A 14,134-nucleotide genomic window follows, 5' to 3' on the forward strand; every position below is an offset into this window, starting at 1 on the left:
CTGACAGTGCAGAGCATGCGCAGAGTGATCGCCGATGTCATCAGTGAGTCCCAGAACTTGCCAGCTTGCCAGTATGAATCCACGCATGTGCGCTCCATCACCATGTCATGATGTCACAACGTAATGGCGTAATCATGCACCGAGTGGACGAAAGTGGTGATTAAGGTGACGATTGCAGAAGGGAGGGGGGAACTGTTGGGGGGGATGGAGGCAGCAATCATGGCCATTGAGGGGTGAGGGGGTTTGGATTAATTTCACTTTTTTTCTGTCAAATTGAACAGTGCCATCTTTATTACTGGCAGCTGCCTGAGATGTCGCAGACAGTGACGTTTCAGTTGATGTGACTGCATTTGCGCATCTGCAAGTAGTGCACCATCTAGTGGTTGTGTTGTCAGCAAAAGCAGCCTTAACCATAAGGGGTCTCCCATTTAAGATGGAGATGAAGAGAATTTTTTTCTCTCAGAGGGTCGTGAGTCTGTGGAATTCTCTTCCCCAGACAGCAGTGGAGGCAGGGTCATTGAATATTTTTAAGACTGAGTTAGATAGATTCTTGATTGACAAGGGAGTCAAAGGGTATAGGAGGTAGACAGGAAAGTAGAGTTGAGGCCACAATCAGATAAGCCATGATCTTGTCAAATGGTGGAGCAGGCTTGAGGGGTCGAATGGCCTACCCCTGCTCCTAATTTGTATGTTCGTATGTATTTTCGCTACATTTACACAATCAAACCTTTTCATGATCTGAAAGGCCTCTATCAGGTCAGCCCTCAGTCTTCACTTTTCTTGAGAAAAAAGCCCCAGTTCATTCAGCCTTTCCTGATAAGTATATCTTCTCAGTTCTGGTATCATCCTTGTGAATCTCTTTTGCACCTTCTCCAATGCCTCTATATCCTTTTTATAATGTGTAGATCAGAACTTTGCATAGTTCTCCAAGTGTAGTCTAACCAAAGTTCAATACAAGTTTAACATAATGTCTCTGCTTTTCAATTCTATCCCTCCGGAAATGAATCCCTGTGCTTGGTTTGCTTTTTTATAGCCTTATTAGCCTGTGTTGCTACTTTTAGAAATGTATGTATCTGTACTCCCTAGATTCCTTTGCTCCTCTACTCCATTCACACTCTTATAATCCAAGTAATGTGTGGCCTCTTTATTCTTCCTACCAACATGCATCACTTCAAACTCATCTATATTGAAATAAATTTGCCAATTATATGCCCATTATACCAGAAACAGTACAAAACAGTACAAACCAAACATAAGTTATTTTAAAACTACAGGTAATACTCACTCTCCCATTTTGATAGTTGTGTGTGATGACCTGTTGATAAAGAACAATTGGATTACTAACTTAATCATTTAACCTAAAATATCTATTTTATGGGTAATGTTCAATGCAAATATCCTCAATGAAAACGTTTTTGCACAAAGACGCTATTGGTGGCATTGCTGTTTTACTCAATTAATCAATGAGGAAGAAGGAAAAAACCTCAACTTCAAAGTATTGATGACTTGTAACAGTTTTCAAAATCAGACCCAAGAGGGAAAGATGAGCTGTGCAGAAACTATATCCTTAAGAATGGGTGGCATTTGGAAATTAATTTGAGAAAGTGTTTCTAAATTTGGTCAGAGCACCATGGGGAGCAGGTGCTTGTCGATGGGCTCCTTAATGTCAGTCATTTCTCAATCTCACACAGTCGAAGACAAGTGCCAAGTGGCTGCAAGGCAAATACCAATAAAACCAAGTTTTCTCTTTGCAAAATCCAACAAACATCTCTAAACTGTTATACCCTTGCTTCTACTGATGAAAACAAATTACTAATGAGGAAAAATGTAAGCATTAACTTTTGAAAGTGTGTAACTGTAATGTACTTATTGTGAGATTATTTGAATAGTCAACATTCTTTAAAATCCCACATTGTATGTAATGATTTTAAAACATTAATAGTATGCCTAATTGGACATACTCTCATATGACTCATTATTTTAAAAGATTTTTAAAAAATTAATTAACACACCAACAAATATTTATATTAATATGTATAGAAAAATATTAATTCACGGTCATAGAAGCAATTTTGCTTTATTTCATACATCCATGGTCGCAATACAAATTCAAATACTTTTGGTAGGCAGTTGAATAAAAGATGTTCGATTGCAATTATAAAACCTGACAGTTGCAGGTTGAAAATATTAACATTTAGCAAGAAAGATTACTAAAATGGATATAAAAAAGGTTTGAAAATCAAAATTAAAGCTCACCTGGGACAAAGAAGACGTACAGAGGACAGTGAGTCTGGAGTGCTGAGGTGACGACTTGTGAGCCACAGACAGTTTTCAAAAGCAAGCGGTATAAATTGCTTTGTGTGATGGGTCAGCAAAACACAGCTTTCTCTTTATGGCAATGAGTTCTCCTTAGACCAATAGACACCAGCCTCCAGAAATACCCGAGCTGTGCTTTTAGAGTATAAATAAATCAGCTGCAAGACAGCTTCAAGGAACTGTAGAGCTGTGGAGACCTTTAAAAAAATCTGTGAAAACTTTCACCCGCTTGAAGGTACTTGATAAATGCAGGACTGCAAAGGATGAATTGACATTCAACCATCAGAAGTAATGGTGTACTGCTGCATGAACTCATTAAACATGTCAGAAAGCAACTGGAGTATTTTAATTCTTATTTTTTCCTCATAAGACTCTTACAAGGAGATTAAAAATGTTCAGAAAGGAGAAACAGATCGGATCATTTTCAGATGACCTTAATTTGCAGTTATTTTGTCCCTTTTGTATTATTGCAAAATAGGTTCACTTCACAACATCGCAAAAAGTGACAGGAAAGCTTTGGAGTGAGGTCTCAATCTGAAAGGTCTTAGGGGTGCCATCTCACGTTGCTTGGCCATGACACCACATGGAATATTAGGCATATTAAGCAGATTTTAAAAGTGCTCATGAAATCAGTAAAGCCTCCTTACTGCTTTATAAATACAAGCAGAACCTTTGCCTAGAATTTCCATGGGGGTTCTCACGATCTCCTGCTGAAACTTTGATGGAAGGTCAGCAGAACTCCAGAGAAATGGCATAAATGGTAAAAATGTTTGTCTATGCCATTTCTGTGGAGTTCCATTGAACTTCTGCCAAAGTTACAGTGCTAGTAGGAGAACCCATGGAAGATTCCCTGCTCCCTTGATTATTAATGATCTGTCTGTGGACATTTCTACCTCTGCTTTCAAAACACTCAAAACACATTGGTTGGCAATGGAGCTCTGTCAATACATTGTCAGCATTTGCAGAGATCTCTCCTGACATTCAGAGCTACAGCATAGCGGTATAAATGTGATCTGTAGCTATTGACCTCAAACAGGCAGCACAGTATAACCACAAACAAAAATGATCATAAAATTTGAGGTAGAATGGCAGTCTGCTGAAAATCTGAAATGAGGCAGGGTCTCCACTCAAAATATAAACTGGCTTTCAACTTTTCAGAAACTGATTGACTTGCTGTGTATTTTTTATATTGGTTTAATTTTTTTTGGTGTCTGAGGCTCTGGCAAGTAAAATTGTTTCACTGAACCTGGTTGGAATTTGTTGCAAGGCTGTTGTATAGTTAGCGTGATTGATTTCTGTAGATGTGATTTGCCTGTTACAGCTGCAGTTTATGATATATAAATTGGATCAGATTTTGTTTAAAAGTTATATCTGACCAGTGAGATTACATCATGCTGTGAACCTAGACATAACACCAATTTATAAGCATCAGGGTTGTTCACAAGCAGGCATCACCAGAGGCATGTTTACATTGATATTGTCTTGTTGGCTGCCAGATACAATATGGTTGCTTCCTACAGAATTCAGGAATTGAACCTTTGTGGGTTCCTAGAACAGAGATCTGAAGCATAGGAACAAGCACCTCTTTTCCTTTGGCATTCCAATGGGAACTGGCAGCATATGAAAAAGGGATCTGTAGCCCTTGGAGACAATGAGATTTCCTTTGAGTCACTCCCTTGAAGCCAAATCTAATACAAAAGGGCCTTGAGTAGATCTAGCATTGTTTTGCTTCTCTCCTTAAAATAGTGATCAGCCATTCAGCTGCATTGTGATGCTGCAGTCTTCTTTTTACAATAGGATTCAGAAAATCACTTAGCTCAATCGCTTTCTTGCCTATGACATGAGCACATGATCTATGCTGGCACATCAGAGCAGTACTGAAGGACTGCCACATTGTCCAAGATGCTGCCCTTCATATGTGACATTAAGCTGAGTTTCTGACTTTCTGTTCACGTGGACATTGAAGATACCATAGTGCTATCCAAAAAGTAATCCCGGTGTCCTGGTCAACATTCCTTCTTCAACAAATAAAAATATGATTGATCATTCTATTTGTGAGACATCGGTGCATTTTCCTACAAGAGTCATGCCACTCTAAAAAGAAATTCAGGTAAAAAGTCCTGTATATGATTCCTGCAGAATTCTGGAAATTGTCACACTTTCAAGATTACTTTCTATGGCCATGTAACAATATTTTCACCAACTATAAGAAGCGAAAGCCAAATGTTGTATCATACCACTTAGATAGTGTCATGACCAGGTGAGTAAGGTGTCTCGGGGTTCCTCTCAGCCTTCACCTGGACTTACTGTAACAGGATTTAATTTTAAACACACCGTGTTTTTAGCTCCCCCTTGGTGAATCCTTGTTCATCCTGGATTCCCTAGATTTTGAGATAGTCCCAATAGATTGGAAGGTAGCAAATATAACACCCCTATTCAAGAAAGGAGGAAGAGAGAAAAGAGTAGCCTGACATCTCTCATCAGGAAAATACTGGAATCCATTATTAAGGAAATAGTAACAGGGCAATTCGAAATTCAAAAATCATAGTATGTGTTGGAGAAAATCCAGATTGTGCCCAATTATTGAACAAATTCTCCGGACTCAGACGTTGAGAATCAAACCCTTTATTGCATGATATCATGGGGGAGCACACCTTACCTAAATGCGGTCCAGCGCTACTCCCAAAGAGCTACAGATCGCCGTGGACTTATATATTATAAAAAAGGCAGAGCTAACAGTTTCACAATTAGATAAGCACCCACAAGACTGCCTACATAACGGTGCACCATGCAGGGTCCGAGGTCAGCAAAACATCAGTTTCAACAATAACAAGCTAGTTCCTTAATTCAATGCCCACTCCAGACACCATATTTGGCCATAATGTCTGATTGTGGTTAGTTGCTCTGTCTACAATTTATGACCGTTGGTTGTGGTTAGATTAGCTACAAGCTGTGTCCTGCTTTTCTGCTTCTACAAAGTTATGTAATAATTAGCAAAGCTCAGAAAATTTCTCCAACAGTATGATTAGGCAGAATCATCATGGTTTAATGAAAGGGAAATCGTGTTTGACAAGTCTATAAAAATATTTTGAGGATGTTGTTAGTAAAGAGGAACCAGAGGATGTAGTATGTTTGGATTTTCGAAAGGCATTCTATAATGTGCCACACATGAGGCTGATAAACAAGGTAAAGGCTTATGGGGTTGAGGGTAATATATTAACATGGATAGAGGGCAGAAACAGAGATTTGGTATAAATGGTCATTTTCAGGTTGGCAGACTGTTATTAGTAGGATACAACAAGAATCAGTGCTGGGACTTCAGTGATTTATAATATATATTAATTACTTAGATGAAGGGACTGAGTGTAATGTATCCAAGTTTGCTGCCTATACCAAATTAGGTGGGAAAGAAAGCTCTGAGGGGGACACAAAAGGGAGAATTTTCCCAGGCAAGGGCAGGTGATTTGGGTGCATGTGGGGAGTTAAATCTCTATAAATGACATTGGGTCGGGATCTCGACATCATCCTGCCCTCTTCCAGGTTTCACCCAGGGCGGGATTGAAGGCAAGCGGGGAGCGCACTTGGATCTGTGGGGTAAGTAATTAAGTTCATTAAAAAGGCAATTAGATATGTTTTAACCCTCAATTCTGGATTTCCCAGCCAGGGAACCTGTTTCCAGACCAGTCAGCAAAACACCAGTGTTACCGAGAAGAATGCACAACGGCAAGAGCTTCTTCCGTGAAACTGACAAGCTGAGAAGGCTTTGATCAGTTACACTGAAGAGCTCCAGCCATCGCCAGGTGAAAGGCTGCTGTTCAAAGCGCTCCTCCACTCAGAGAGTGATATCACTGCTTGACAGGTGATTGCCAACTTCTTGGAAGGCACTTCACCTGTCTAGCACTTCACTCACCTTCAGCTGCACTTCCCCGCTGCCAGCCTTCAGCACAGCATGGAAGCAGCATATGCAGCTCCACCTTCCACCTCTGATGAGTGACAAGAACAGAAGCAACACCACTGCAATCAGCCCAGCAGTAACAGGAGTAACACCAGCAACAGCTTCTCCTCAGTCCACAGGGGAGAGGGGATGGACACTGAGATCCAGCTGGAAGGAGGCAAGATCTTGAAACTAGATCTACAAGCAGAGGGTCAGATCTCTCGACATGTCTGAGCACCAGTGTCTCAGGAAGCTCAGGTTCTCACAGCAGGTCGCTGCTGATATCTGCAGTCTCCTGGAATAAGGCCCCCAGCATGACTAGGTCCAGCCTTAGGAACATCTCCCTTGTTATGCCATAGAGTAGGGGTTCTAAATCTTTTGTTTCTGAGGTCCCCTTGCAGTGTTTTAAAAATTCCACGGACCCCCATAACACAGCAAAAATATTTTTTTCAGTATAAAAATTAGTTATACAATTAAACATATATATTTATTATTATTTTTGTTTTACTTACTTAATATGAACCTTGAATGGGTGAATTAATGTGGCCCAAAAAGCCTACCTCATCTGTAATTATCATGATCTTGTGAAAAGGCTCTCAGACCATATTTTGTTAGCACTAATCAGGTTAGTCAGAGTTGGAAGTGGTGGCCCCATGATATTCAATGACTGGGCTGCAGAGCAATTCTCATACAATATAACAAGGACATTTCTGAGCCTGGGATTGAGCAGGAAAATATCCTGAGGAATTTGCCCCAACTTTCATTATAAAATTATAAATAAAATACCCCACAAAGAGCTGCCTGTTTCTAAAGCTATACAAAACTGGACATAAGCAGAGGTGTCTATAAAAATATTAATAAATACTCAACATCATTTTTTTAAAATCTGAGAAGAACTATCAAAATATATAAAGGAGTTTGTTAATTATTTTTTGCTGGGAAGTTTGCGACCAGCAGAAGAAAGACCATGCACGAGGCCCAGGCCACGATGTAAGAAGATGGTGGCAAGCTTTGCAGCAGCAAAATAAACACAGTTTCTACTGTAGTCACTTGAAGGAATAGTTCATTATTTATTCAGTTTGCTTTCCAATAGTAATTAAATTGAAATCCAGTTTTAATAGTAACAGAAACCAAAAGTGATACAATGGCACAGAACATGTAGCCCAATGTTAAGGTCAGCCTGACATTGCTCCCTCACCCCCTAAATTGTTAATTTACAGCAGCTGGATTGATTCCCAAAGTGCCATTGAGCATTTCAAATGCAGGTTAATTCATCCCTTTTTGTTTGCTTCTTGTTGCACGTTGCAGCTCATTAACAGTACCTGTGTATTTGGCTCTCAGAGTCAGTACCTGGGTGGGGTCAGTAATTTACTATCATGTCCATGTCTGCATTGCCATATTTGAAGCAGAGGAGTGGCATCAGCTTCTCACCCACCTTGGTCAGGGTGAGAGGTCTAGACCACTCGCGCAAGTCTACAGACATTTTGCAGCTGCACTGAGAAAACCCAGGCTCAGGCTGCACAACATGATGCGTGGGGTAACTGGAACATGTTGAAATACATCCAACTTCCATTAGACTCTGTACTCCTCACCTTCAATCCTTATTGGTTGCACTGAAGTATTTTCCCACAGCTCCACCTTCCTGCTATAAATAAAGATGCAAAAGGCTTTGGTGCCAATCGGTGATGAGAGGTGATGCTGGGTGGAAGGCAGTTTCATCTGGAATCAGGCAGACCCCTTGAAACATTCTGATGGACCCCAGTTGAGAATCCCTGTCATACAGCACCATCCACTGTTGTTAATGTGATCTACTGATCTGTGTTGAAGCAATTGTACCTTTTTTTGAATTATTAAAGATTGTGTATTTACAGTAAGGAGGTTGAGAGTTGCCCAAGCGTCAAAACCCTCCTCTCGGCCTTTCTGGTGGGGTCCAAAGGAGTGCAGAGCACGACGTTTGGCACCGGTATGGCTGCAGGAACTGCCGGAAACATGCCAAGGGTGACACATGACCGCCTACGGGGTTCAGCTCCGGATTTTCTGTTAGGGTTTACTCCCTTAGCCTTAGTCTCTCCCGAGATGCCCACAAGGCAGTGGGGTTGTTAGGGCCCCTACACAGGTGTAGGAGGATGCCGGTGGGAGGAGGGGGTGCGAGGGGGAGGGGTGGAGGGAAGGGGGTGCGAGGGGGAGCTGGGAAGGGGGCTGTAAGGGGGGGGTGCAGGGGAAGGGGGTTCAGGGGGAAGATGGTGCGAGGGGGGTGCTGGGAAGGGGTTGTGAGGGGGGGAGGGGGGTGCGGGGGGGGGTGAGCTGAGAGAGTGGAGCTGGGAAGGGGAAGGGGGGGTGGAAGGGGGGGAAGGGGGGAAAGGCGTGCAGGTAATAAGCCATTTCCTCAGTTCCCACCATCGACGTCTGGAAAGCTCATTCGCGTCCTTCGGGAGGTGAGTGACATCCTCGGGCGCCGGTACCAGCATTGCCGACATTGCGCTGCAGATGCTCTCCGAGCCATCTCCGGCGGGCGCTTTGAAGTTGCGGCCGAGGAGCCGTTCATGGCTTTTTGAGTGTTCGGGGCACCTTTACGCAAGGCTTCCCCTCTGTGGTAAACCTATTTCCCTAGGGTCCCGCTGCTCCTTCTCCTCTACAATGGACTTACCGCACGCCGTGGCCGCGGACATTCTGGACAGTGAAGATTTGGGCACAATACTCCAGTTGAAGCTGATGTAGTGCTTTATAAAGGTGTTTTATAACTTTTTTTGTACTCTATGCCTTTATTTATAATGTTCAGGATCTCATATGCCTTTTTCACCACTTTCTCAACCTGTCCTGCAACTTTATTTGATTTGTGCACATATACCTGGGGCTCTCTCTGCTCCTGCAACCCCTTTGCCTTTTATTTTAGATTGCCTCTTCTCGTTCTACGTACCAAAGCATATCACTTCACACTTATCTGCATTAAATTTCATCTGTCACGTGTCTGCCCATTCCCACAGTCTGTCTGTGTCCTCTTGAAGTCTATCATTATCCTCTGCACAGTTCACAATACTTCCAAGTTTTGTGTCATCTGCAAATTTTGAAATTATACCATGTATATTGTTACAATGGAGACTGGAGGAGTGCACTGTCTTTCTCTCGCTCCACTTCTCCACGGGTCACAACAGATATTTAAATGTTTTACCCAGTTACTGATACGGGCAATTATATACTTTATCTATTTTAGTTTCAGAATAATATCCACCAACCAAGTTTCTTTAATAAATAACAAAATTATTAATTTATTATAAAACAGGACTTATTCAATAAAAATGCAAAGCTTATTAACGTACAGGTTGAAATATAAAAGTTCCCTTCTAAATTAACCCAACCCACAAGCACACACACACACCGGTTAAAGGAAAAATTAAGTTTTCTCTGTAGAGCTCTCTTTCCAAAAATAAGACAAAAATACTTTGGCCAAATATTTGTTAATTCTTGAAAGAAAAGGATAATATGGTATGTTCACAGGTGGTCCCTATTCTGGCATCCAAATACATGTAGACAATTGTCTCTGGGATCTTTTTGGAGCAGTTCTTTTCAGGTGACGTCGAGGATTAGTCTGGCAGGCATTCCAGGGGAATCACTGCATCAGGGATTTTAGCTATCATGCTAGGTTCTCAGGGTTTCTCAAAGAGGTGGAAAAAGGATGAGCTGGTGGCTTCTCTCTTTGCAGGCTTACCCCCAGCTGAACCAAAACAATATCCAAAAATGAAACCAACTCTTGACCACCATAAATCTTGACATGTCACTTCTCTATAAACAACTCCTATAATCATCAAGGCTCCTGCTGTTTACTTAACTTAAGACATGTGACTTCCAGTAAGGGTTTGTTTTTACACAAACTTCCAAGTCCTTCCAGTGACCCTTTTTTGAAAAAAAAACAAAGTCCAGCATCATTGGAATCTCGTCAGTCTTTCAAATTAATCACTTTCCACAATTTTTAAATGCAAGTCCTCAAAAAAATAAAAATAAATAAAAAACGGAAGCACTTTCATAACAATATCCAAGCCTAAGTCATTAATATAGATCAATGATAGTTGTGGTCCTCGTACCAACCTCTGGGGAACCCCACTATATACCTTCCTCCATGCTGTTACTTTCGGTTTTTTCCCATGGCTTCAACTTTGCAGGCAATCCTATTATGTGGCACTTTACCAAACATCTTTTGGAAATCCATGTACACCACATCAACCACATTACCCTCATCAACCATCTCTGTTACCTCATCAAAAATCTCAATTAAGTTGGTTAAACACAATTGGCCTTTAACAAATCTGTGTTAGCTTTCCTTAATTAATCCACACTTGTCCAAATGACTGTTAATTTTGTCATGAATTATCGCTTCTAAAAGCTTTCCCACACCGAGGTTAAATTGACTCTTCTGTAGTTGCTGGATTTATACTTACATCTTTTTTGATTAAGGGTGTAACATTTACGGGTTAGTTGCTGGATTATTTATTTTTGGCTGCTGGTACAATTATACATGTTTTTGGAGCTTTCCTATGCTAGGCTAAAGTTTTAATACTCAACAGGTTTGACTGGTCCTGAATAGTTTTTTGATGATTTAAAATTTTGTGCTGAAACAAGTTGCTTCCAGATAGAAATGGCCTCCTCTGGGAATTGTGCATGACTGGAAGAATGAAGAGAGGCCAAGCAGAGAAGTACAAGTTGCTAGCAGAGGGACGAGGAGGAAGGGAAGGGGAGAAGCATTCTCAGGAGGAGGCCATATCTGCCAAGGGTCACCAGATAGCAATTCACTTTCCTCAACTTCAATGAGGGCCAGTGCATGAAACACCTTTGATTCACACAAGTAGCCATGACTGGAAACTGTCAACAACAGCAGCCACAACTGCAACTTCAAAGCAAGGCAAAGACAGCTCTCATGGTGGAATAGCTGCCACTATGTGCAAGCTACACCCAGAGAGTGGTGAGCCTGTGGTATTCGCTACCACAAATATTGTATGTTTTCAAGAAGGTGTTAGATATAGCTCTTGGGGTGAAAGGGATCAAAGGATAGGAGGGGGGGAAAGCGGGAACAGGTCACTGAGTTAGATGATCAGCCATGATCACAATGAATGGCGGAGCAGGCTCGAAGGGCCGAATGGCCTACTCCTGCTCCTATTTTCTATGTTTCTATGTTTCTATAGGGGGAGAACACAATTGTTCAATGTATTGTATTTGGTAAACCACAGGGAGAGTTCACACTATGTCACTGTCCTCTACTGCGTACACGACAGTAAGAACTCACACTGTGTCACTGTACTGGGTGCACTACAGGTAAAGCTCAAACTGTGTCACTGTGCTGTACTGCGTACACTACAGGAAGAGCTCACATTGTGTCACTGTCCTCTACAGGGTACACTACAGGGAATGCTCACCCTGTGTCACTGTGCTATACTGGGTACACTACAGGAAGAGCTCACACTGTGTCACTGTTCTCTACTGGGTACACAACAGGAAGTGATCACACAGTGTCACTGTCATCTACTGGGTACAACTACAGGTAAAGCTCACACTATGTCACTGTCCTCTACTAGGTACACCACAGGAAGTGCTCACACAGTGTCACTGTCCTCTACTGGGTACACTACAGGGAGAGCTCATGTGATATCAAGAAACAGTTGAAGGCATTGGATACTACAAAGGCAATGGGCCGCGACAACATTCCAGCAATAGTACTGAAGACTTGTGCTCCAGAACTTGCCGCGCCCCTAGCCAAGCTGTTCCAGTACAGCTACAGAACTGGCATCTACCCGGCAATGTGGAAAATTGCCCAGCTATGTCCTGTCCACAAAAAGCAGGACAAATCCAACCAGCCAATTACTGCCCCATCATTCTACTCCTGATCACCAGCAAAGTGATGGAAGGGGTCATCGACAGTGCTATCAAGCAGCACTTGCTTAGCAATAACCTGCTCAGTGGTGCCCAGTTTGGGCTCAGCCAGGGCCACTCAGCTCCTGACCTCATTACAGCCTTTCTCAAAACATGAACAAAAAAGCTGAACTCCAGAGGTGAGGTGAGAGTGACTGTCCTTGACATCAAGGCAGCGTTTGACTGTGTATGGCATCAAGAAGCCCTAGCAAAACCGGAGTCAATGGGAATCAGGGGGAAAACTCTCCGCTGTTTGGAGTCATACCTAGCACAAAGGAAGATGGTTGTGGTTGTGGAGGTCAATCATCTCAGGCCCAGAACATCACTGCAGGAGTTTTTCAGGGTAGTGTCCTAGGCCCAACCATCTTCAGCTGCTTCATCGGGGATGTTCACTGATGATTGCACAAAGTTCAGCACCATTCGCAACTCCTCAGGTAATGAAGCAGCCCATGTCCAGATGCAGCAAGACCTGGACAACATCCTGTGGCTCCAAAAGCAGGTCAGAGGCTAGGAACTCTGTGGCGAGTAACTCACCTCCTGTCTCCCCATTGCCTGTCCACCATCTACAAGGCACAAGTCAGGTGTGAGATGGAATACTCTCCACTTGTCTGGATTGGTGCAGCTGCAACAACACTCAAGAAGCTTAACACCATCCAGGACAAAGCAGCCCACTTGATTGTCACCGCATCCACCACCTTCAACATTCACTCCCTTCACCAGCGATGCACAGTGGCAGCAGTGTGTACCGTGTACGAGAATAACTGCAGCAACTCACCGAGGCTCCTTAGACAGCACCTTCCAAACCTGCGACCTCTACCACCTTGAAGGACAAGGGCAGCAGATGCATGAGAACACTACCACCTGCAGGTTCCCCTCCAAGCCACATACCATCCTGACTTGAACTATATCGCCGTTCCTTCACTGTCAATGGGTCAAAATCCTGGAACTCTCTTCCTAACAACACTGTGGGTGTAGCAACACCCAAAGAACTGCAGCAGTTCAAGAAGGCAGCTCACCACCACCTTCTCAAGAGCAATTAGGGATGGGCAATAAATGCTGGCATAGTCAGCGACACCCAGATCGCATGAGCGATGAAAAAAAATTACAGGAAGAGCTCACACTGTGTTACAGTCATCTACTGGGTACACTACAGGAAGAACTCACACTGTGTCACTGTACTGGTACAATACAGGTAAAGTTCAAGCTTTGTCACTATGCTAAACTGGGTACAGTACAGAGAGAGCTACACATCTAGTCACCTCCTCGAAAAATTCAATCAAGTTTGTTAGACATGATCTCCCCCTGACAAAGCCATGCTGACTATCCCTGATTAATCCCTGCCTCTCCAACTGGAGATTAATCCTATCCCTCAGAATTTTTTCCAATAGTTGCCCTACCACTGATGTTAGACTCACTGGACTGTAATTACCTGGTTTATACCTGCTACCCTTCTTGAATAATGGTACCACATTCACTGTCCTCCAGTCCTCTGGTACCTCTCCTGTGGACAGAGAAGATTTGAAAATTTGTGTCAGAGCCCCTGCTATCTCCTCCCTTGCCTCACATAACAGCCTGGGATACATCTCATCTGGGCCTGGGGATTTATCCACTTTTAAGCCCTCTAAAATGGCTAATACTTCCTCCCTTTCAATGCTAATTTGTTCAAGTATATCACAATCCCCCTCCCTGATCTCTACACCTACATCGTCCTTCTCCATAGTGAACACAGATGAAAAGTAATCATTTAAAATCTCACCCATGTCCTCCGGCTCCACACACAGATTGCCACTTTGGTCCCTAATGGGCCGTATTCTTTCCCTGGTTATCCTCTTGCCCTTAATATACTTACAAAATGCCTTCGGATTTTCCTTTATTTTGTCCGCCAGTGTTTTTTCATGTCCCCTCTTCGCTCTCCTAATTACTTTTTTAAGTACCCCCAAACAATTTCTATACTTCTCTGGGGCCTCATCTGTTTTCAGCACTTTG

General features: G+C 42.7%; 1 long non-coding RNA gene across 1 annotated transcript; it reads right to left on the bottom strand.

Annotated features, from left to right (window-relative positions):
• Positions 1-1,285: 1,285 nt before the first annotated feature.
• On the bottom strand, positions 1,286-2,319 carry LOC137377302 (uncharacterized). The gene is made up of 2 exons (XR_010976385.1): positions 2,257-2,319; positions 1,286-1,315 (listed from the first exon to the last, which is right to left on the bottom strand). It is a non-coding gene; the product is annotated as an uncharacterized lncRNA (long non-coding RNA).
• Positions 2,320-14,134: the final 11,815 nt, after the last annotated feature.

Source organism: Heterodontus francisci, chromosome 14 (genome assembly GCF_036365525.1).
Source record: "Heterodontus francisci isolate sHetFra1 chromosome 14, sHetFra1.hap1, whole genome shotgun sequence".
In the NCBI taxonomy this organism is placed as follows: Eukaryota; Metazoa; Chordata; class Chondrichthyes; order Heterodontiformes; family Heterodontidae; genus Heterodontus; species Heterodontus francisci.